General features: G+C 42.9%; 1 long non-coding RNA gene across 1 annotated transcript in view; it reads left to right on the top strand.

Moving 5' to 3' along the window:
* LOC308561113 overlaps positions 1–17,543 on the top strand; it is a 31,191-nt gene extending 13,648 nt beyond the window's left edge. Inside the window, exon 4 of the long non-coding RNA XR_013999437.1 lies at positions 17,214–17,543. This is a non-coding gene — a long non-coding RNA (uncharacterized lncRNA). The remainder of the gene's footprint in view (positions 1–17,213) is intronic.
* The last annotated feature ends 6,788 nt before the right edge of the window (positions 17,544–24,331 follow it).

Genomic DNA, 24,331 nt, shown 5'->3' with positions numbered 1-24,331 from the left:
AACATACACTCTTATCCTCAAGCAAGTAGCTTGCCCTGGACGCCTTAGGTTGTTTATAAGGTGGAAACTGCAATAGCCCAGCCTCGCAGAGTTGTCATGAGACTTAGATTAGCTGCCGCTTGTGAAGCACCCGGCGTTATCAGCACGCGGCGAAGAGGAGCTGCCGCCCCAGCAGGGGATGTCGTCACCACGTGTCTGAGAGATTGCACAGTGTACTTTCTGTGGCTGTCCCCTCCCCTAGGCATTGGCATCTTGTGGGCAGATAAACTATGTGAGGATCCAAGTGGTTGCTCACTCAAGATTTCTCCCCCCAAGGCCCTGGCTGGGTAGCTCAGTTGGTTAGAGTGCTGTTTTGCTACACCAAGGTTGCGTGTTCAATTCCCCTTCAGGGCACATACAAGAAGCGGCCAATGAATGCATAAAAAGTGGAACAACAAATCGATGTTTCTCTCTCTCTAAAATAAATAAATAATAAATAAATAAATAAATAAATAAATAAATAAATAAATAGTTCCTGGCTGCATATGAAATTCACAGGTTTAGTCTCCTTATGAAAAGTGTATGCATTATAGCTAAAGCTAAAATCATGCTGATCCCACCCCTTTCAGAGGTTACCACTGCCATCAGTTTGATGACTGGTTCTCACTGAAGTTGCTCAGTGTTTGGGTACTTATAGTCTGAAGGCTAATGTCTTTCTCCTATTCTGGAAAAATGCTCAGCCCTTATTTCTTCAAGTATTGCCTCATTGTCATTTGCCCCATTCTCAACTTCTGGAATGCTTGGTACATACTCTCAGTCTGGCCTCCATATCTCTTCATTTTTCTCTCTCTTTCCCTTCCTTTTCCTTCCTCTCTTTCCCTTCTGGGTCAACTTCTTAGTATTATCTTTATTTTCTCCCCTGAAATTTGATTGTGTTCTAGTAGAGCAATAGAAAATGCTTTAAAGCCTATTGACAGTTCATATAGTTTAATACTTGACAATAATTTTGGAAAGCACATGATATTATATAATATAAAAATGTGACAATATAGAAGATTTCGTAAAGAAACAAATGTTAGCCCTGGCTGGTGTGGCTCAGTTAGTTGAGCATTGCTGGTTTGATTCCTGGTCAGGGCACATACCCACGTTGTGGGTTTGATCTCTGGCTGTAACAGGAGGCAACCCATCGATGTTTCTCCCTCTCTCCCCACCCCCTTCCTTTCTCTCTAAAAATCAACAAAAACTTCTTTTTTAAAAAGAAACAAATGTTAAAAGTAAAATGAGTTGTAATCCTTTTAAAAGTCTTGTCCGTTTTGAAAGGCCAACAGTGAATTAAGATTTTAAAAGTATGGGGGAAAAGTATTTTTCGCCAAAAAATTATGAGAACCTTTTGCTAGCCTTCATGTTTTAAGTGCCTCAAATAAAATATTATGAGGTGGGACAGTTTTTCAAGGGCACGTAATAGCATTCAGCTTGCGAATGTGAATTTGATTTAGCCCAAAGTAAAGGCAGGGTGAAATGGGCCATTTTATACATAGCCAGGGACCCCTCCATCTCTAGGGCACTGATTCACCCCATCCCACCCCATGCCTGGCATAAGCACCTAACCCCTTTGCCTCACTTAAGAATCCAGTACAATAATCACGATCCAACTGCTGCTCAGGTTACACTCAATGGCCCGAGACGGGAGGGCCCTGAAAGCTAGCCAGTCCCAACTGCTTTCCCCAGGGACAAAGATCCCTCCGCAGCAAACTAAATTACTTTCCAAGACCTCCTTGACCTGTGACCCTAGCCATGTAAAATCTTTTTATTGCTATTCCTGTTTACTAACTACAATTGTAATTTGTGTCAAGAACTTTCCCCCCATTATATGCTCAATGTGTTCCTATTTCCCAATGACAGGGAATGCTGGCTGTACCCAGAGCCCTGGGCTATCTTTTGTTTCTTTTATTCTACTTTGGTTTGTTAGCCATCAAATGTTTCTGGGCAGAAAGAAAAGCTGGGCAGTGGATTGCAACCCATACAGTTCGTAAGCTGAGTATCTTCTGATAACACAAGATCTAATTCAGCTTGTCCCTGAGAAAACTCAAGCACCTTGGTTCTTGTTCAAGCACTCATGTCATGGCGTCAATTCCCAGCATGAACTGTAACTCTCAGCACACGTGCTTTCAAAGGAAAAAGAAAAGCAAACCGTTTAAAAATAATATTTTCTGACAGACTCTTAGGTAGAGAGCAAGCAGACAACTCTGGTTGGGGGACTATTGGGGGGGTGGAGGGGGATGGAGGGATTGAGCAAAAAAGAAAAAAATAAGGGAGAGAACTCATGAAAACAAACAAACCAATTAGGTCTCAATATTTCAAACACCCACCTTCAAATATCAGGGGGAACCACTTTGTAAAATATATGATTGTCTAACCACTATGCTCTACACTGGAAATATAAACTGATATTGAATGTAAATTGTAATTGAAAACTATAAAAATACAGTAAAAAAATAAAAATACTATTTTCTGATATGTCACTTGATGGACTTTTATAGCAGATTGACTATTGAAAATTCTGTCTGGCTCTGGCCAGGTAGCTGTTAGTTAGAGCATCATCCCAATATGCCAGGGTGGTGGGTTCGAATCCCAGTCGGGGCACATCCAGGAAGCAACCAATGAATGCATAAATGAGTGGAACAACGAATCTCTCTCTCTCCCCCTCTCCCTCTTTCTCTTTCTCTCTCTAGTCAACTAAATAAAGAAAATTCTATCGGGGTTATTTTTGAAACAGGTTAACTGAAATTGTGTACATCAACAAAATTAAATCAATATATGTGGCCAACTTGTTTACAAGTTTCCTATTTTAGAGGCAATAGTGAATTTATATTCCGCAGAATCCAATCTGCAAGTCAAGGTGTCTTCATTTGGAGTTGCATTTTGCAGACACAGAGCATCACAAATTATACCCTGGAGTAGAATATGTGGTTTTCTGGCATTAGTTCGCCCAAAAACCCCTGTTGAGATACTTTCCCCAAATTAATATTATGTAATTTTGTATTACTTTCCCAGAAAAATAGGGAAACACTATAAACACATTATTCTTACAGATAAACAGAAATAACATTCCATTCCTCTTTTATTCTTTACTGTAAAATTTTTTTTAAAGTCTGTATAATTTGATGTTTAGACATTTCTATATTATTTGCTCACCCACAGGAGACAACTAAGTGAAAACCACATTAGACTCTTTCAAAAGCTAGATCTTAACGTTGAACTCTGTTGCCCCCCTTTTGGTCTACAGATTTAAATTCGTAGAAATGAAAAGGGAAGACAATATGCAAGAATTTATATCTGCTAGGGTCTTGGGCCAAGTATCTTCTGCATGACAGGAAAAGGAAGTTCTGCTCATCTTACTAATTACTCAGATTTCATCTTGAAATAACAGTTGCTTTTTGGCTTATATGTGGCACTATTTCGGGGTAGGAAAGGATATCAAAGAGGCCGGATCTTACTGGTTTCTGTTCAAGAGAATGTTTCTGACATTTTTTGTCTTCTGTTAATAGTGCAGGACAGGTTTCCTTTGGACTTCCTAAGCCTTTGGTATCTTGGCGACAGTTCCCAGTCAGATCACAGATGCCACTGGGCTGGGGAGGGTCAAATTCAGTGCAGTGCCCAGGGCACTGGCGGTAGGAGTCCAGGAAGCAGGAAGGAGGAAGGGCTGCTTAATGGTCTTTAAAGGCGTGCTTGGGTTGATTAGCACGTCTGCTAGATAAACTGGGTCCGACCGCCGGCTCCACAGGGCGAGGTTTTCCAGCTGAGCCACATGGCCTGGTTTCAGCCCTGGCGCAATGAAAGCCTGGACTAAACTCTGCCTCCCAGTTCGGCTCCCTCCGCAGGTGGCCTTGGGGCACTGGTCTGCTGGAAAGATGGTTGGCGAGGGGTAGTGATGCCCCGCAGTGTAAGTGCCCTTGCCTACGCCCGGGCCTGCGTGGCCACTGAGCAGCAGCCACCTGAACATTGCCATGCCCGAGAGAGAGTCAGGCCCCCGAGGAGGGTTTGAGCCTGGCCTGGTGAGCGGCTCACCCAGCCCTTTCTCTCACCCTCACCCCGTGCTAATCTGTATGCTTTTTAAAGTCCCTTGTAATCTACGCTCCCATGCTCCCTTCCCCACCTTTTTTCATTTTTAACAGGGGCATCCTCAGCTCTCGTAAATGTACAGTTAGGTAAATTTTGACAAAGGCATACACCTCTGTAACCCTCACCTTTCTCAAGGTAAAAAATATTTACATCACCTGGCAAGGTCCCTCTTGCCTTCTCTGTTCATGTCCCTGCCTCCATCCCAGACAACCAGCACCTCCTTGATGATACAGCATAGGAAGTGTTTCATGTTCGGATTTTTGCGCATAGTGTTATAAGCCATTGCTCATGGTAATGTATGGAAGGAAGAGATATTGACTGATGGTCAAGTACATGGATATTATTTATTTCTGATAACCACCTTGTCAGGTATCAATATCCTGATTTTACAGGCGAGGCCACGGATTGGTGCAGCAGCTTAATAGGTAGCTTTGGCCGTAGGTGGTGGGACAGCTACTGAGAACCAAGGCTATAAGACACCTGAGTTTCTGTCCCATTCTGCTCACGTTGCCTCAGTGTAAATCCCTACAAGTGACATTATGTTTAAAATGCCAAGGTGGGATGGAGGCAAGACTTGACCTACAAGGTCAGAACCCTGGTAGCATGTCCTCAGGAGGGGCCCTGAGTTTACCGTGGATGTTGGAGTCTGCTCACCTCTGCTGCTGACTCCACTGTTCAACTTTCAGGTTGATGTTGAGTTGGAGATCAGCTTGAAATCAGCCGCAGTGAGAGTATTCACACCGAGGAAATCACCAAATGCTACAAACCAGAGCTGTCTTTTTACCCAGCAGCCGGTGGTTGGACAATGACCAGCAGACCAGTGGTGACATCCGTCACGCTGACTACCCTTTCCTGTGCAGGATCATCACAGTCAGAATAGCCTGCTAAACAGTGGACTGAGAAAGGCACAGGAGATGAGCTCGGATCTGAGTTTGGTAGTCCACTAGGTGAGCGACCTTGAGCCATGAGCTCAAGGTCGCTGTAAATAAGGGGAGATGCAAGCCAAAGCTGTCTCGTTAAGGTCCTGATAGCGCTGCTAGCTGGGGCTTTCTGATTCTTCCAGGCTGTGGGCAGGACCAGGCAAGTTTTAATGGTCTCTTAGCTGTTAATAATCTAGAAGGCTGCCTGGTGAGACAGACCTTAATTTTTGGTTTGGCAAGAGAAGCTGCTATTTTTAAATTGCTGCTTGCTTCTCGGCCTAGATGGACACAGAAAGTCATTTAGGGGCCGAGCTGTCCAGGGAGGATTCCTGGAGTGACCCCTATTAGTTATGTAAAAGTAAGACTGGTTTGCCTGCTGTGTGTGCGTGAGCATGTGCACGGGTGTGTGTGTGTGTGTGTGTGTGTGTGTGTGTGTGTGTGATTACACTCTTTGTGGCCAGACATGGGCTCCCTCTCCAAATTGGTGCCTGGATGGAGACAGGGGGACCAAAGGAAATCCGCATTCTGGGAATGATCAGATTGAGACCCAGCCTCCTTCCCTCTGAGGGTCAGTGTTATTAGACCTCTCTTGGGAATAGCATGTCTTCTCTGTTCTCTTTCTGGAATTCCTGGTGATTAGATATTCTTCTGAACTCATCTCTGTCTTTTTCCTCTGAGATTTGAAGTTAATCCAGAAAAATTAGAAAATATAGGCTCTCCTAAATTATTTTTTCTAATCACTTATTGAGAGTACAAAGAAAAACTATTGGTTTTGTCATGTTTATCTTGTAGTCACCTCCTTACCAAATTTTCTTTCGTCTGGTAGTGGCCTGGTCTCCTAGGGCTGCCATAACAAATGCTGTGACAAACTTGGTGACTTAAAACAAATTTTCTCTCTCAGAGTTCTGCAGGCCAGATGTTCAAACTCAAGGTGGCGGGGCCACGCCCTGCAGGAGGCAGGCCTTCCTGCCTCCTCGGGCGCCTGGTGGCTCCAGGCGCTCCTTGCCTTGTGGCTGAATAACTCCAGTCTCTGTCTCTGTCTTCACATGGCGTTTTCCTCTTCTCTGGCCGTCTCTGCTCTGTGTCTCATATAAGGACATTTGTCATTGGATTTATGGCTACCTAGATAATCCAGGATGATCTTGTCTCAACGTCTTTAACTTAATTACTTCTACAAAGACTCTTTTTCCGAATAAGGTCACATTCACAGGTCCCAAGAGGTAGACATATCTTTTTAGGGAGCTACCATTCCACCTGCTGCTGGTAGGTTGGTGTGGGGGTTTTTTCCCTTCTACTAGAGTTCATTAGGTTTTCCTAAGTAAATAAAAATATCATTCAGCGTTCATTAATTCAACAAATACGTACAGAACGACTCCTACAGAACAAGGACTGCTATGGGTTCAAGGGTTCTAGGTGCTGGGAACACATTAATAAACAAAACGTATAAAACTCTTTGACCTTAAAGAGCTTGCATTCTAGTGAGGAGAGAAAGATAATCAATCGCAAGTAACAAATATAAAATATACCAGGGGATGATAACTTCCATAAGAAAAGAAAGCAAGCTGAGAGATAGAGAGTAACTAGAAGGGCTCTTTTAGATGCACTGGTTGGGGAAGGCCCTGTGGTCAGCTGACGCTTGAGAAATGATTTGAATCATGTGAATCACTGGGAGGAACATTCTTGGCAGAGGTAAAGGTCCCGAGGTGAGCACGTGCCTGACGTGTTTTGGAGATAAAGAATTAAGTTGAAAAGCGACAAGTTTTGAAAGTATTGCTCTGCATGCTGAGTGGAAAATAGACTATGGGGCAGGGCAAAGGTGGAAGCTAAAGGAGCCAAATTAAATAATCCGGGAGAAAGGTGATGGTGGCTTGTACTGGGGACCGGGGGGATGTAAGAAGCGTGCGAGTTAGAAATATATTTTAAAGACAGAGCTGAGCTGACAGCATTGCTGACGGATTGGAGAGTAGAGACACGGGAGAAAATCAAGAAGGATACAATATTTTTGTCCCCAACAGCTAGATGAATGGAGCTGTCACCAATGAGATGGGGAAGCCTGTGAGAGGAGCAAGCTCTGTGAGGAAAATCTAGATTTCATTCTGATTAGGTTAGGTTGGGGAGGCCTACTTGAGCCGCCAAGTAGAAAAGTTTAGCCGGCAATGGACTCCTTGTCTGGAGGTCAGGGGAGAGGTCAGGGCTGGTGATACAAATCTGTGGTTGTCAGCATAGAAATGGATGGAATTTAAACCCACAGAATGGATGAAATCCCCTAGGAAGAGGAGCCAGATAAGGGGTCTGTGTCATGGGGAGCGCCAACATTTAGAGGTTGGAAAGGAAAGGAGAGTTTGTCAAAGAATCCAGAGGAAGAGACGCCAGAGAAGTAAAAGGACAAGAGTGTGGTGTCCCAGAGACTAGATGAAGAAATGGTGTCTGGGAGGAGGGAGTGATCGACCAGGCCAGATGCTGCCCGCTGGGCAAGTAAAAGGGGGCTGAGACTTGACCTTTGGATTTAGCAGCATGAAGGTCGCAGTGACCTTGTTTCAGTGGAGGTGTGGGGTCACAAGCCTGACTGGAGAAGATTTAAGAGAAAATAGAGGGAGAAAAAGGGGAGACAATAAGATTACAAAAATTATTTTGAGACATTTTGCTCTAAGGGGACCAGAGAAGTGGTGTGGAAGCTTCAAGGGATCTGGAAATAATAATTTTATTCTTTTTTTTCTGATATTTATGCAGATTTCTTCATTTTCTCGTCTAATTGAATTTGAGAAAATCTCTGAAAACAGTGTTGACTAGTAACATGTAAGCAGATATCCCTAACTTCTGCCAATTTTGATGGAAATGGTTTTAGGGATCAACCATTTAGGATGATGTTTGCTGTTGAATTTTGGAAAATAAGTTGTTGGACTTTAAAAAATAATAATATTTAAGTAGTTGTTATTTATCTCATTGAATTTTAGAAAGAAACATACCCATAGAGCCATCTCTCAGATGAAAACAGAGAATATTTCCAGCACCTAGAAGCTTCCCCTTTACCCCTTCCACCAATACCCCTCCAAAGCAATCACCTATCATGATAGAGCAATTTTACCTATTTAAATGGTTCATATAAATGTAACCATAGAGTATGTATGTATTCTGATATCTGGCTTGTTTCTCTTACCATGAGAATCACCTAGGCTGTTTTGTGGAGCAGGCTGTTTTTACATTGCTCTATGAAATCTCACTACATAAATAGAAAACATTTATTTTTCAGTTCTCTTATTCATTTATTTTTCAGTTCTCTTATTTGCATTATTTCCATTTTTTTGGCTATTATTAGTGAAACTGCTGCAAACATGTCATTTCATTTATTCATATTTTACCTAAGAGTTTTTATTAAGAACAACTGATCGTGCCCTTTTAGCTTCAATTTATATAACCTTTTTTTTTTTTTTAATTACCGTTTTTTAAACTGATTTTAGAGAGAGAGAAGAACGGAGAGAGAAAGCAAAACATCAATTTGTTGTTCCACTTATTTATGCATTCGCTGGTTGCTTCTTGTATGTGCCCTGGCCAGGGATCGAACCTGCAACCTTGGCATAGGGGATGACGCTCTAACCAACTGGACTACCTGGCCAGGGCTCAATTTATATAATCTTACGGGTTTTCTTTTTAAATTTATATCAGCATATGTCCTCATAGTTAGTGCATTTACATACCCAGAATTAAGCCTATTTGGCCAGAGTGCATTATTTTTTTTTATGTTGCTAGATTTGGATTGTCAAGGATTTATTAAGAGCTTTTACATCCATATAATGGAAACTTGGTATATACTTCCGTGCGCTTCTTTATCAACTTTACGCTTTAAAGTTATGCTAGTTTTATACAAATAAATTTTGAGGCTTTCAATATTATCTAAAATAGCATTAAATTTATTTGATTTTTGAAGGTTAGAAAGCATTCAGCTGTGAAATCATCTGATCTGATATCTTTATTAAAAGTAATTTTTAAAAATTTTGATATAATCTTAGACTTACAGAACAGTACAGTACAAGGTATTTCAGATTCAATAATTACTTATATTTTGCCCTTCACAATTATAATTCTCCCTTTCTCTCTCTCTAAGTCTTTCTCTCTCCATATAAAACAAAGACATTCTCTTATATAACCACAAAACAATGAAAAAAATCAGGAAATTTAATGTAAGTGTGTTGTTATTACCTGTATACGACCCATATTCAATTATCAATTGTTGTAGTAATGCCACTTAGAACTATTACCAACCCCTCCCCCCAGGTCCAGGATCTGATCTAAGATCATAAATTGCATTTAATTGTCCTTTTCAAAATCTCCTTTAATCTGGAATAGTTCCTCAGCCTTAATTTGTTTTTCCGACCTTGGCATTTTGAAAGAATCCAGGCTGTTATCTTGTAGAATGTCCCTCAGATGGGTTTGTCTGATGTTTCCTCATGATTAGGCTCAGGCTGGGCATTTTTAGCAGGAATATCATAGAAGCGAGCTGTGTCCTTCTCAATGCTCAGTCCCTTGTAAACTGTCAGCTGTCCAGTCACGGTGATGTTAGCTTTGACTGTTTGATTAAGCTGGTGTCCTCCTAGTCTCTTCAGTGCAAAGTTACCATTTTTCAATTTGTAATTAGTAAATATTTGTGGGACATTACTTTGAGACCACTTAAATATTCCGTTCCTCATTGGACATCTGGCCTCATACCTTTTAAACAATAATAGAGCTTTAAGCACTTTCCAATCTCTTTCTGATGACTGGTGTTTCAAGTTGTCTATTTATTCTTGAGTCAGCTTTCAGATTTTCTACCTGTCTTCTTAGTTCTACATTCTAGGAAATTTTACCACCTTTTATTTAAAATTCTCCAACTGCATTAAAAAAAGACACACACAAAAAATGTAAACAACCACTATTCATGCCAGTAAGTCTTTCTTGCTCTCTGTTCATCTCTAAAAGAATGCTGTCACTGTTTAATGGATTGCAATAACTTCAGATTTCTCTAAGAATGCTAACTGGGTCCCCTAGGTTATCTCTTTACCTCCGAGGTCTTTTTTTCTTACTTGTAGATCTTGGTCCTCTGCTTTTATGTGGCAGGCTTTCCTCAAATGCCTGGTGAGCTGCGTTGGGTGTGCATTTCTAGGAAGGCGGGGTGCAAGGCTCCTGGCACTTATGGCAACTTGCTGGAGGTTTTCTGACTTGAGGCCTCGGGTTAGGAGTGGGAGGGAGCGTCATGGTGCTGGAGGGGTTCTGCAGGAGAGATTTACAGGGGCAGTCACTTCCACCCTGGCTGTCCTCCCTGTCTCCACAGCTTATTTAATTGCTTTAGAGAAGAGCCCTCACATCAGAGCCTGCGTTCTGTGTGGCTGAAGGGCATTTGAGCAGGACATTCAGTGAGGACCCACATTTACAGCCCATTTCGGACTCCAACGCTTTATCCCAATTCTTACTTCCCAGGCAGATTCGCCTGAGAATTCTGTGGAAAACAGCTTCTCTCTCTTCCCGCAGCCCCCTCCTCGCACACCCAATGCGTGTCATCAGTTAACTCTCTGCCATCGTTTGCCATCATCCCGAAATTTGTTCACTCTAGTTCACTGATAAATGAATCTCCACAATCCCCCATTTTTAGATGCTGATATATAATTTTTTTTTTAATTTCAGAGAGGAAGGGGGAGGGAGAGAAAGAGATAAAAACATCAATGATGAGAGAGTCATTGATCGGCTGCCCCCTGCACGCCCCACGCTGGGGATCGAGCCCACAACCCGGGCATGTGCCCTGACCGGGAATCGAACCGCGATCTCCTGGATCCTAGGTCGATGCTCAACCGCTGAGCCACGCCAGCTGGGCAAGAGTCTTAAGTATGAACTCTTCTTAAGGGAGTCTGGTGTCCCTTTCACTTTTTCATTTCTTCCTTGAGTGTAGAACCTGGATCTTTAGGTTAAGACATAGCATGGTGCAGTCATAAAACAGAGGGAACCTGCGTTCTGACATAGAATGGCATAGAAACCCTGGATCACCACCCAGACAAAATTGATTTGGGCTTAGTTGCATTAGCAGCTAAACCTAATCCTCATAAACATAACTCGTTTTGTAGTCTGTCTTTCCCAATACACTAAGCTCCATAAGGACAAGAACCCATTAGCCCCGACTGCCCTGTTCACCATTGTATTACAAACACCAAAAACAGTGCCCCACCCAGAGCAGATGTTTAATAGTCTAACGAATGAATAAATGAGGTGAGGAAATTGAGGGCCAGAGCAGTTGATTAAGCTGCCCAAGGTCACACTGGATACCTGGCAGGAGGCAATCTGATTCCAGGCCCTCAAGAGTCCATGCCCCTAACACTCTACTCCAGTGACAGGCCAACTCTCAGGGCAGTCCTCTTCCTATCTCTCAACTTTCTTCGGGCCTGACACTATTGAATGACTTGCAGTTCCCCCAAACCTTCTTGCTATTATTTCATTTCTTTGGTTTTCTGCCAAGCTGTTCTGTTCCTTCTGCCTAGAGTGCCTCAGCCACCCTCCCGCCTGGCCTTCCCAGCCTGGTGAATACTAACCCACCTTTCAAAGCCCAGCTCCTGTGTTACCTGCACCTTCCAGGGAGAACTGGCCTTTCCTTCCTCTTTGTTCCTACTGCACTCGGTACAGATTTCTATCAACCTACAGATAACCTTTTACTGCGCTATAAATTACAACAGATGTACAGTGTTGCGCCCCCACCGTGATCTCTCCATAGGCCAGGACTGGCTTTTATTTGTCTCTGAATTCCCAGGACTGGGAACATAATACGTGACTGAAATACTTGTTGAATTGCTAGGATCCTGATCACAGTTTGTAGAGGAGTAAACTGATCCTAGGACAAGATTAAGTGTTGTGACACAGCGAAATCCAATTGGGGCTAGAATACAGGTCTCCTGGCCTCAATTTTTGTATCAGTTTGCTAGGGCTGCCGTAACAAAGTGCCACAATGCGGTTGGTTTAAAGGACAGAAATGCATTGTCTGACAGTTTCGGAGGCTGGACGTCTGAGAGCAAGGTGTCAACAGGGTCGGTTCCTCCCTGGGGCCACGAGGGAGAAGGTGGTCCGGGCCCCTCCGAGCTTTGCTGCTGTGCAGGTGACCTTTGGAGACACTTGGCTGTGGAACCACCACGCCGACCTCTTCCTTCGTCGTCACAGGGTGCTCTCCCTGTTCGCACAGCTGCCTCCAGGTTTCCCTAACGACCTCATTTTAACTTGATTACCTCTGTAAAGGCCCTATGTCCAAAGAAGGTCACATTTGGACGCACGGAGGAGTACGCCTTCAACATACGAATTTTCAGAGGACACCATTTAGCCCGTAACAAGTTTCTCGACTGCAAAATGAAGGCCCCCCCCCCCCCCCCGATGGTTGTTAAGGTCACTCCTGCCTCCATTCAGAGGAAGAGGAAGTGGCTGGGCCAAGGCCACAGAAATAGTGGCTGGAGCTGGGATTCCAGACCCTGAGCTTTTAATCCCGTCCAGATTTATGATGCCCGTTCACAGGCGGGAGCCCTCCATCGGGGACACACAGCCCTGTTCGGGGCTCTGCTCTCTGCAGCTGCTCGCGGTCACCCCGAGTCATCCTTCCTCGGTCATCCTCTGGCGGAGTTTCCTGTCCCACCCTGAGCTGCAGCGGGGAGGCCCTGGCAGGAGCCCCCCAGTTGCCTGTCTGTCCCACCCTCAGGCCTGGAAGGGAAACCACGAAGCCCAGAGCCTCTTCATGAGTATTTGTTTTATGAATGCATGATGGGTGGACGAGGATGGGGTGCTGAGATCCTCAGACTGGATGAGGGGAGACCCCTGAGCGAAGGGAATTTGCTCCACTCCATGTCGACCAGGGATCCTTAGGCCTCTAGGAGCCGACAGGTGATGACCGAGGACTCACCCGCACGGGTGGGCCCCAGACATCCCAGAGCGACGCTGCCAGAATCACAGGCGTGGCCAGGGCCACTCCCCATCTCTAAACTTTAATTTTGCCATCTGTGAAAAGAGAGATAAAAATACTTATCTCTTATCATTGTAATAGATAGTTAACAGTCGCCCAGCTCTTTCTAGGGGTCAGGAATTATACTAAACCTGCGGTTGGCAAACTTTCTCTGTGAAGGGCCAGAGAGTAAATATTTTAAGATTTGCAGGCAAAGAGCCAAAATTGAAGCTATCATGTAGGTACTTAGATAACATAAGGGGAAACAAATTTTCACTAATTTTTTGATGGAATTATTAATGTAAAAGCTGTGAGCTGCGTGAAAATCCACAGTGGGCCAGATCTGGCCCGTGGGCTGTAATTGGCTGACCCCTGTTCTAACCACAGTAAGTGGAATGAAGGACTCAGTTAATCTCTTCATGAACAGGATGCGGTGTGTGCTGTCCTTATTGTTGTTTTAGAAGAGGAAACCGAGTCCTGGAAAGGGTAAGTAACTTGCCCCAATCCACACAATTATGAATTAGTGGAGCTGGAATTTGAACCCAAACAGTTGTTTCTGGAGTTTGCAAGCTTAACCCCTTGTTGTCCAACAAACCTAATGCACAAGTAGGACTTGGTGCTTACTTGTGTATATGATTGCTTCCCTTTCTCCCCTCAGGGGTGCCAGACTAGTAAAAAGATATTTCCAATGCAGGATAACAAATGTAAAGAGAGAGAAAAGCACAAGAGATTTAAGGAGCAGGAGGCCCCCCCACATGTCCAGTTTCATGCCCATCATCTCCCCATCACCCTGTGACTCAGTGAGGACAGGTTTTATTATCTCTATTTTATGAACACAAAGTGAAAACAGAGAGGCAAGATGACTTGCCCAAGGTCACACAGCATGTGTGTTGCACAGCCAGGATTAGGGCTCCAGTCTCCTGAGTTTTGTCTAGGATGCGTCCCCCATCATAATCTCTTTCAAGCTAAGTCCAGGTCCATGACCTCTGCTGGTGAACACCTCGTGTGATCCTGGGTTATGCACCAAATTCCAGAATATTAGAATCCTTGAAGGATCAAAAGTGGTAAATTCAAGAGAAACCATTAGGGGATCCTTCTAATTCTAGCAGCCACCCATTATCCCATTTAATTCCACAAAAGACTTCAGCATTTTACATTTGCTAACCTGTGGGTGTAACAGTAAGTCTCGGTGAAAGGAGCGAGGGGCTGCCCCTGCCAAGCCTGAACCAACCACTTAGCCAGCTCTGTGACCCTGATCAAGTTGCTACACCTTTCTGGGTCTCAGTTTCCTTAACTGGAAAATGGGGTAATAACACCTATCTTGCACAGCTGTTGGAAGAATCCAAAATAATATTTGTATGTCAAATCGTTCTCAGTGGTTACCACTAAGGGGCAGGATTATGGGGGACAGGAATGTCTCATAGATTCCTGTAACGGTAAATACTTTATAATAGTCATATGTTACTTTGTAAGTAGGAAAGTATTTACAGAAGAATGTCCTATATATACATATTTATAGGCTAAGTGCTTATAGTAAGCACTCAATTTACTTGTTTGTTTATATATTTATTCAACAAACATTTAGGAAGCACCTACTGTCTACCAGGCCCTGGCTGTGAGAACTAGTACCCCGGATCTGAGCCCTAAGAAGTTCCCGGTGTGATTCACTGGGTGAGGGTGGGAATGAAGTGCTGTGTGCAGGTGACAGGGCCAGTTGGGGAGAGTGAACCTCTAATTGACAGTTAAGAGTGATGGAGAGACAGGGAGAAGCAGGCACCCAGAACAAAGGGTAGGTTTTATGGATTAGCAGGGCTTGCCCGAGGGCAGACCGGGAAGGTAGTTTCCCACAGCCAGCAGTGGTTTTTTTTGCAGGATTAGAAGGAAAAGAGTTCTTTGTTTGAGGGTGGCTCAGTATGTGTCAACCTCTGTGCAGGGAAGTCAGGGCCATAATACTTAAGCCCCAGGAAGTCGCTGGTGGTTGGGAGGGACAACTCTCAGAGAGAGACTGGATTGTGGCCCAGATGGAGTCCAGCTTCCTTACCGATTTAAATGTTAAACCTAAGTTGTTCCCCTAACAAGCACAAAACCAGAAGCCACTATGTAAAAGATTGAATGATTTCATGAGAAAAAAAATTAAACTTATGTATTGCCAAAAAATCCCAAACTAAGTTTAAAAAAATGATAGATTGGAAATAACTATTTATAAAATATATGTGGCATACGTAGTGTAAGCACAGCTCACCTGAAAACAAATGACTTAATAAAAAATAAAGAATACAAATAGGCAATTCACAAAAGAAATGGCTGAGGAACATAAAAAGACGTTTAGAACCCCTGCTATGCAAAGTTGTGAAAAATCCAATGAAAGAATGCAATTTTTTTAATCTATCAGGCTGAAAAAATTTAAACAGGTTGATAGTCTTGTGCGATAGGGGAGTGTTTGTATTTGTGTACCCTTATATGTTACTATAGACTTGAGATTGGGCAACCACTACAGAAAGGGATTTCACTGTGTGTATTAATACTCGAGTTGTTTGCTTTCTTCCCCAAGAATGTAAGATCCATGAGGTGACAAGGAACTTATCTGTCATAATCGCTATTATGTTACCAGCGCCTGCAAGAGTTCATGGCATAATAGACCTTTGATAAATATTTAACTCACTCCATGAAAGCATGAATTTACTATCCTGTTCCATTAGGCACAGAAATTCTGCTGTGGGGAAAGCTATCGTTAAAAAATACTTTTGGTGGGCTCCCTCTGGAGCACGCCCACACCTTTCTTTCCCAGGCGTACCTTTTGTCCCTAAGTTCTAAAGGCCCCATGAGACTTGCAACCATGGGAGCAATGGGCAGTGGCAGCTTGTCCAGGGCTAACCCCTTGACCTCGTCTCCAAGGTCCCCTTTTCTCTGACTTCTCAGTGAGCCAACAGCAGCCCGCCTGGGCTCATTTCTTCCCTATAACGTTCCTAGAGACCCAAAGCAGCCCGCCTAGGCTCTCCTGTTGCTTCTTCTAAACTAAGCCCTTCCTTGTTTCACTGTCCCAAACTAAGTTTAAAAAAATGACAGATTGGGAATAACTATTTATAAAATATATGTGGCATACATAGTCATAAGGGGACAAAGATATTTCTATAAAAACATTCACTAAAGCATTATATGAAGTAGTGAAAAGAAAGTTACAAACAAAATAAATGTTCTCCAATAAGGCAATGCGTGAAAAAAACCTCTTTAATATTATATAGCTTTTAAAAGGAATGCAAGATCCAGAGACATAGAAGCATGGAACGGACTGAGAGATCTCAGAGGGAAGGTGGGGGAGTGGGTGGGGAGAGATTAATCAAAGAATTTATATGCTTATATGCATAACCCGGACGCAGACATTGGTATGGGGAAGGCCTGAGGGTGGATGCGAGGTGGAGGGGATCCATGAGGGAAAAAAGGGGACATCTGTAATACTTTCAACAATAAATTTTAAAAAATAAATAAAAGGAATGCAGTAGAGCTGAACATACAGGGTGATATTGCATTGAATAAATAGATGAGGGGTCAGAGAGAACTTCCATGCTTGACTTCTTTGATTTTCTTTTTCGTTTATTTATATATGTTTAAATAAAATTATGTATACTTAAGGTGTATAATATGATGATTTGACATACATATTCATAGTGAAGTGATTACTACAATCAAGCTAATTAACATATCTCAACTAGTTGCCATTTTTTTGTGTATGTATAATGAGTGCACCTGAAATCTAACTTCTTAGCATATTTTAGTGCTCAATACAGTATTTTTTTAAAATATATATTTATTGATTTCAGAGAGAAGAAGAGAGAGAGAGAAACATCAATGATGAGAGAGTCATTGATCGGCTGCCTCCTGCACGCCCCCGACTGGGGATCAAGCCCGCAACCCGGGCATGTGCCCTGACCGGGAATCGAACTGCAATCTCCTGGATCCTAGGTTGACGCTGAACCGCTGAGCCACGCCTGACTGGGCTACAGTATTATTGTTTAAAATATGTTTTTATTGATTTCAGAGAAAGGAAGGGAGAAGAAAAGGGAGAGAGAGAAACATCAATGATAAGAGAGTCATTGATCGGCTGCCTCCTGCTGCCTCCAACTGGGGGTGGAGCCCGAAACCCGGGCCTGTGCCCTGACCGGGAGTCGAACCGTGATCTCCTGGATCCTAGGTCGATGCTCAACCGCTGAGCCAGGCCGGCCGGGCTGGCTTGTTGCATTTAGCATAATGTCCTCCAGGTTCATCCATGTGTCACCGATGGCAGGCTTTCCGTCTTTCTCACGGCTGAATAACATCCATTCATCTGTCAACGGACACTTGGGCTGTTCCCACATCTTGGCCATTGTGAATGATGCTCCAGAGAACACGGGAGTGCAGGTATGTCTTTGAGATCCTGCTTTCACTTCCTCCGGATACACACCCAGAAGTGGGATCGCTGGATCCTATGGTAGTAGTATTTTTAATTTTTTGAGGAACCTCCATACCGTTGTCCATAATGACGGTGACTTTTAAAAAATTTCGTTTGAAATGTTTATGAGCGCATATTAGAATCATAACCTTAAAAAGAATAAAGGAGCATAAATGTTATTTTAAAATAAGAGCACTAAAGAGAATATTTCAGCAGCTGCCTACACCGCCGGGGCCTGTGTTGATTGTTTTGTCTGTTCTTCTCTCTTCTCTTCTTAGTTTTCCCTCTTCTTGTCCTTTTTAAGTCCACTCCGACTTAAAAACACCCTTCTTTTTAGCACATAAGGGCTTTGTCATGTTTGTGCAAGCAGGGGCCCTAGCGCTGTGTTGCGCCAAACTGCTTGGGTTCAAATCCCAACTCTGCTAATTTTATCTATTGATTTAAAAAAACACACAACAAAACACATTGATTTTAGAGAGGAAGAGAGAGAAAGAGAAATATCGGTTTGTTCGACCTGTTGGTGCAGCCAAGGGCTGCCTCTCGCATGTGTCCTCGCCGGGGGGCCCTGGGTGTCACGCGGGCTCTCGAACCCACCGAGCTCACCAGGTGTGCAGAGCTCTGGGGCCTGGGGGCAAAGCCTGCGCTGAGGTGACAATCCACAGGCCACCTGGTTCAACTGGATCTGCTCCGGTTCTTGCCCTAAGGCCTTCCAGGACCTGGGCTCCACCCCCACCCCCTCCTTCCTCCTTGTAATTTTGATGATTTAATTCCTGAGGTTTGCATGTGTGCAGAATCTGTGCGTGGATTGGGGAAAGGAGCGTGGCTTTTACGCAACTGAAAATACAGGATAATAGGCCACAGCCCTGGACTCTGTGGCTCAGTTGGTTGGGCCTCGGGTTAGATTCCCAGTCAGGGCACATACCCAGGTTTCCGGTCTGATTCCTGGTGGAGGGGGGTTCAGGGGGCAACTGACCCATGTTTCTCTCTCATCCATGTTTCTCTCTCACATCCATGTTTCTCTCTCTCTCTCTCTCCCTCCCTCCCTTCCACTCTCTCTGAAAAGCAATGGAAAAAAATACCCTTCTGTGAGGATTTAAAATAATAATAATAATAAGCCACAAAATCAAAACACATGCAGAAAAACATGACTTGGAAAGCAACATTTATTCTGGTTCTGCATGTTCTAGACGGCACGAAATGGAAAACACTATGAAAATGCAGCTACTCCAGCCAGGGGCCAGCCAAACTTTTTGTGAACAGCCTGTCTCTTCCCTTAGGGATACAGGACACCTGTGGTGTTTGTTTACCCCTTGGGCTGGGTAGACAGCCCACCTGTCGCTGTGCACCTGTGGGATGAGGTGCCCCTCCATCCCTGCCTCCCCCCAGGGTGGAGAGCGTGGAGGTAACGTCACAGCTCTGGGAGGGCTCATTCCCGGTGGCTGGACCTAAGGACTGAGCCATGACCAGGGCAGTTTGTGACTCTGCTGTTGGGAACAGTAAGTTGATGAGATTTCACCTGGGCTCTTTGACTCAGTGAAAGGGCTCCCAGAAGGCAGAGCATAGGCCTCTTTTTCCTTCAGCTCCCTTTAAAATGTATTTATTCACTCACTTGTTAAATATTAACTGACCCCCACCCTGCCAGGCCCTGGGGCCTCTGAGGGCTCTCAGCCTGCTGGGGACAAGGGAAAAGTAAGGGACAATGGCCCTGGTGAGGGTGACTTGGTTGGAGCTTCATCTGGTACACCAAAAGGTGGCAGATTTGATTCCCAATGAGGGCACATACCACAGATTGTAGGTTTGATCCCTGGCAGGGGGTTAGGGTTAGGGTCTCTCTCTCTCTCCCAAATCTATTTTATAAATATATAAATATAAATATAAATATAAATATAAATATAAATAATATAAATATAAATAACATAAATATAAATATACGTGTGACCAAGGGGCACCCCAGGTATATAAGGAGAGGGAGGTGACAAAGGAGAGATGAAGGAAGGGCATGTGGCAGAACCCTAGGATGTGTGTGGACCATTTAAAAAAGGATGTTATATATTATAATAGCATTTTCATTTGGAAAATGCAAAACAAAATAAATTTTTTTATATGCAGACAATGGGAAATAAAATGTGAGGAAATCTGGTCAAGAAATCTGGTCTTGGGGCCCTGGCTGAGTAACTGAGTTGGTTAAAGCAAGGAGCATCGACCCCTAATAGATGTTTCTGTTTCTCTCTCTCTCTCTCAAAAATAAAATCAGTAAATAAATTTTAAAAAAAAAATAATCTGGTTTGGGGATTATTACAAGTGTCTTCTTATCAATGATCCCAAATCTGGTGAGGGTGGAGGGGAGCAGAGCCTTGCCTCTTTCCAGGGGCCAATCAGGGATGGGTGGGTGTGACCTGTTTTTATTTACCAGAATGGGCAGGAGTTAAAAAGTTGGATATCTGAAGGATGGAGGAGGGCCTTCCTGATTAGGAAGCAGAATCTGGACCCCCAAGGTCAAAGGGAGAGCTTGGCAATTCATGGCCTAGTACAGAGCTGGAGGGAGGAGGTATTGAGAGAGGCAGTGGTGAGAGTGAGGCTGGGAGATTGCCAGGACTGGCACCTAGGAGCCTGAGCCCTTTCTGACCTCTGTCCCCAGGGCAATGGGAAGCCACAGAGAGTATTGACTAGAGTTCTCTGGTTAAAGGCCACAAAATTCTACTCTATTTTGAGAAAGACGAAGGGCTCTCTTGAAGAGAGCTGACAACCAGGCCCAGGGAAGAGGAAGAGTGGGTTCCAGCTACAGGAATTTGTGTGCTAGCTTGTGCTAGCTCACTAGGGACTAAGGACAGCTTCCTTTACTACGGTCCCACCATGTGCCAAGCATTGCTCTCAGCCCTTCACATGTATGAGCCTATTTAACCCTCAAGTGGTGAGGCCTCAGTAAGTGTGACCTGTTGTTCTGATCCCTGCTGCACATGTGAGGACACCCAGACCCAGTTATGTGACTTGCCCAAAGTCCCACAGTGTAGTGAGTGGTGGAGTTGAAATTCATAACTGAATTCATAATTGAGCTTCGGGTAGGGCTCCTGAGCTCACAACTGAAACCCTACCCTATAAAGCTGACTCCCATATCAATTGACTCAGCATTTCTATGCATCTTCACTCAAGATTAAAATGCCCAGGAGAAAGAGCAGGATGGGCCCAGTGTGGGACTCATGCTCGCCTAAGGGTGGCCCCTGGGGCCAGATGCTCGGATAGTCAATTCCGTCATACCCATGCGAGGGAGGCCAGAGGAGAGATGCCTTGACCTGAGGGGTCATGGATAGACAAATGGCCTAGCTCTCTACCATGGAGGGGATCTAAGGAGGGAAATGCTAGGGTCAGATTTGGATTCTAGGAAGATCACTGGCAACCTGGTAGAGGATAGGCTAGAGGGTCCAAGAGTGGGGGCTAGGATCCCCAGTGGGGACATGGGTCCAGTCATCCTGCAGGAAATGCTGATGACTTTAGCCACAGTGGTGGCAGGAGGCGTGTGAAGAAGGGAATGGATTTGGAAGATAAAAAAGAGATGATTAATGGGATAGAGAAACAGAAAAGTTCTAGTGGAGCCCCAGCCGGTTTGTCTCAGTGGTTAGAGCATCGGCCCATGGACTGAAGGGTCCTGGGTTCGATTCCAGCCAAGGGCACATACCTGGGTTGCAGGCTCCGTCCCTGGCCCCGGTCGGGCACGTCTGGGAGACAATCAATTGATGTGTCTCTGTCACATCGAAAGTCTCTCCCTTTCATTCTCTCTAAAAAACAATGGAAAAAATATCCTCAGGTGAAAATTAAAAAAAAAAAGTTCTAGTGGAGAGGATTCAAGAGTAACTCCAAAACTGGCTGGAGCAACTGGGTTGTTGGGGGCACCAGAAGGAGCAGGTATGGCAGGAAAGTATGGATCAGGCTGAATTCAAGGTATCTGTAGGCCATCCAGGGGAGATGCTCAGGTGGTGGCTGGGTGTTTGGGAGATCCGGAGGAAGCTTTGCTTGGATTCAAGTCTCTACAGGGCTGCCCCACAAATACATATTTTAGTCTTTGTAGGTCATATGGTCTTTGTTGAACCTACTCAACTCTGCTGTTGGGGTGTGAAAGCAGCTACAGACAATACTTAAACAAATGAGCACAACTATGTCACAACAAAACTTTACTGATGGACACTGAAATTTGAATTTCATATCATTTTTATTTTTAATTTGAGAGAGAGAGAGAATCATTGATTTTTGTTGTTTTACTTATTTATGCATTCATTGGTTGATTCTTGTATGTACCCTGACCAGGGATTGAACCTGCCACCTTGCCCTATGGGGATGACACTCTAACCAACCGAGCTATCTAGCCAGGGCATGAATTTCATACCATTTCTATGTGTCAAGAAATAGTATTCTTCTTTAGATTTTTATCCCAATCATTTAAAAATGTTAAAACTATTCTTAGCTAGTAGAGATCATATAAAAACAGGAAGCAGGTCAAGAATTTGACCTGCAAGCTATACTTTACTGATTCCTGTCTTGGAGAATTAGAAAAAGTTGCCCTGTTCTCCAGTAAGACATTTTATAAGTTAGTTTATTATTTCTCAATAATAACAATTATGACAGACATTAAGTCATTCTGTATAAATTACACAAATTAAAAATATTGAAAACAAAATAATAGAAAAGTATCATTGTTTGCAAATACAGGGTGGGGCAATAATAGGTTTATAGTTGTGAGTAGAAACGCAGTTTATTCTTATATAATTATTTATTAATTATTGTATTATTTTCTATATGAACAACCATAAACCTATTTTTGCCCCACCCTGTGTATTGCAATTCTTCAATGGTAGTCATATTTGACTTTAGAAAATAACAAGATTTTGGAGTCTTAATACATTCATGTCCCATCAAAATCACCTCCATGTTTGCAGTTGATTTCCATTGTAAATTTTTACAGAGTTATAGTATCCCATATTTTTTATAATTCTTCAAATTAGATTTAGTATCTGGATTAGAACACTTTAAAAAGGTCATGATATTCTTTCAGTATCATAAATCTTTCTTTTAAGGGTGCTATTAGTGGGTCCAGTATAGCAAAATAAAATAAAACAATTTTGAAATTTAGTTTTGGGTCTTGGAAATCACAATAAGACAAATCTTCCTCCTTTTTCTTAGCATTTTCTACATGAGCAATGGCATCAATGTTGAAATCCTGTCATTGGGCACCAATAACCTATTTTTCATAAATCTTGCTTCCTTTTTTAAACAAAGAATGCCTTAAGTTTTTCACAGTTTTCAAGGGCATTATATACATTAAGTTTTGGTTCCCGTATGACTTATTCATAAGATTTTACCTGAACACCATTTCATATTAACCCTGAATAAATATACTTAAAAGCTGAAATTTGCTACTGAGTATACTCAGCACTGGAGAGTCTATTTCTTTATTAACATAATTCATAGTTCCTAAAAAGGGCTCTGCCTTTTGAGTTTTTGGTGACATTGCATCCACTTGACTTTCTCATTGTGAATTCAACATTGACATTCAACATTTGAAAATTTGTGTTAAAAATATATGTTCAGGGTAGGTGGGTGCGGGGTAGGAGTCAATGGGGGAAAAGGGGACATCTGTAATACTTTCAACAATAAAGATAAAAAATAAAATAAATATATTTATTTGTTCTTATATATAAATAAATATATAAATTTTGATGAAATGTTGGAGTGTTTATATGTTCAAAACACTCCAACATTTCATCAAAATTGATGGAAATTTTGCTTGCTAGCTCCTGGACAATATTTTAAAATGCTATGATGTCAAAAAACACTTTTTACCACATCATTCACTATCAAGTTTAAAGAATACATAAAACAAAGAGGAGAGATTTCCCTAGAATTATTTTTAAAAGATCTTTTGTTGCAATCCATCATAGTTTTCCATGCATTTTTGTTGTCTTGTCCTATTTTTGGCCCCTTGGGTTACTTTTGTCTCGATTCAGTTTTTGTAAGTAGTCTACTGCGAATGTAAAATCCTTCCCTAGTGGAGTCATTTGTTAAACGAAATGCCCCAAGATGGTCACATGTAGATCTATTTGCATTTTGGAATCAACAAATCTAAAGGAATTGTTATGTCTTCAAAAGAGCTTGCTCCTGGAGTTGTATTTAAAATAATTGGGGTGCGTGTGGGAGGCAAGAAATCGATGTGCCTCTCTCACATCGATATTCCTCTCTCCCCCCCTTCCGCTCTCTCTGAAAAGCAATGGGAAAAATATCCTCGGGTGAGGATAAATAAATAAATATATGTATAATTGAGTAATGCTAACATTTCTGATTTTATGTAACACGATCTTATTCCTTGCACCTATAATTTTAATTATTTAGTTTTGTGTCAATGTTTATATGTTGCATAAATGTTCTGAAACAATGGTATCAAATCGTGTTATGGTTCCTGACAAAAAACATTTCCCATTATTGCGCTCATGAGCTTTCTTGCATGAGCTCAGCGGGTCCCTCATCAAAAAGTGAATCGGAAGCGTCACACGTTCAGAAACAGCGCCCAGGGGTTTCCCGGGATCACGTTCCTGTAACACATTTTGGAGTCAGATTCCGGTGTGGCCGGCATGCATTTCCCTTTTTGTATGTGCAATAGATGCTGCCGTCTTGGCTTTCATTCGCATTCGAGGGTTGACCTGATGTTTTCTGCCCCCGAAGGGTTTCCAAGGTAGACAGAATATCCTTTGGGGTGCAAGAGAGTAACCAGGATTCAGTGATTCTTTTTCCCTCAAGAACTATGAGTGTCAAGTTTTCAAAACTTTCTACCTGTCTGGTTATCTGGAAATTTAACATTTCTTTTTAATTTTTCTTCTTTTTTTTTTTTTTGGTTTGTTTGCTGGAAACACAGTGTTTCTCTCCTGAAATGATCGCTTCAACCTGAGTTGCCTGTTTCATGTG

Source organism: Miniopterus schreibersii (genome assembly GCF_964146895.1).
Source record: "Miniopterus schreibersii genome assembly, chromosome: 8".
Taxonomy (NCBI): Eukaryota; Metazoa; Chordata; class Mammalia; order Chiroptera; family Miniopteridae; genus Miniopterus; species Miniopterus schreibersii.
This window is presented reverse-complemented; position numbering and strand designations above follow the sequence as displayed.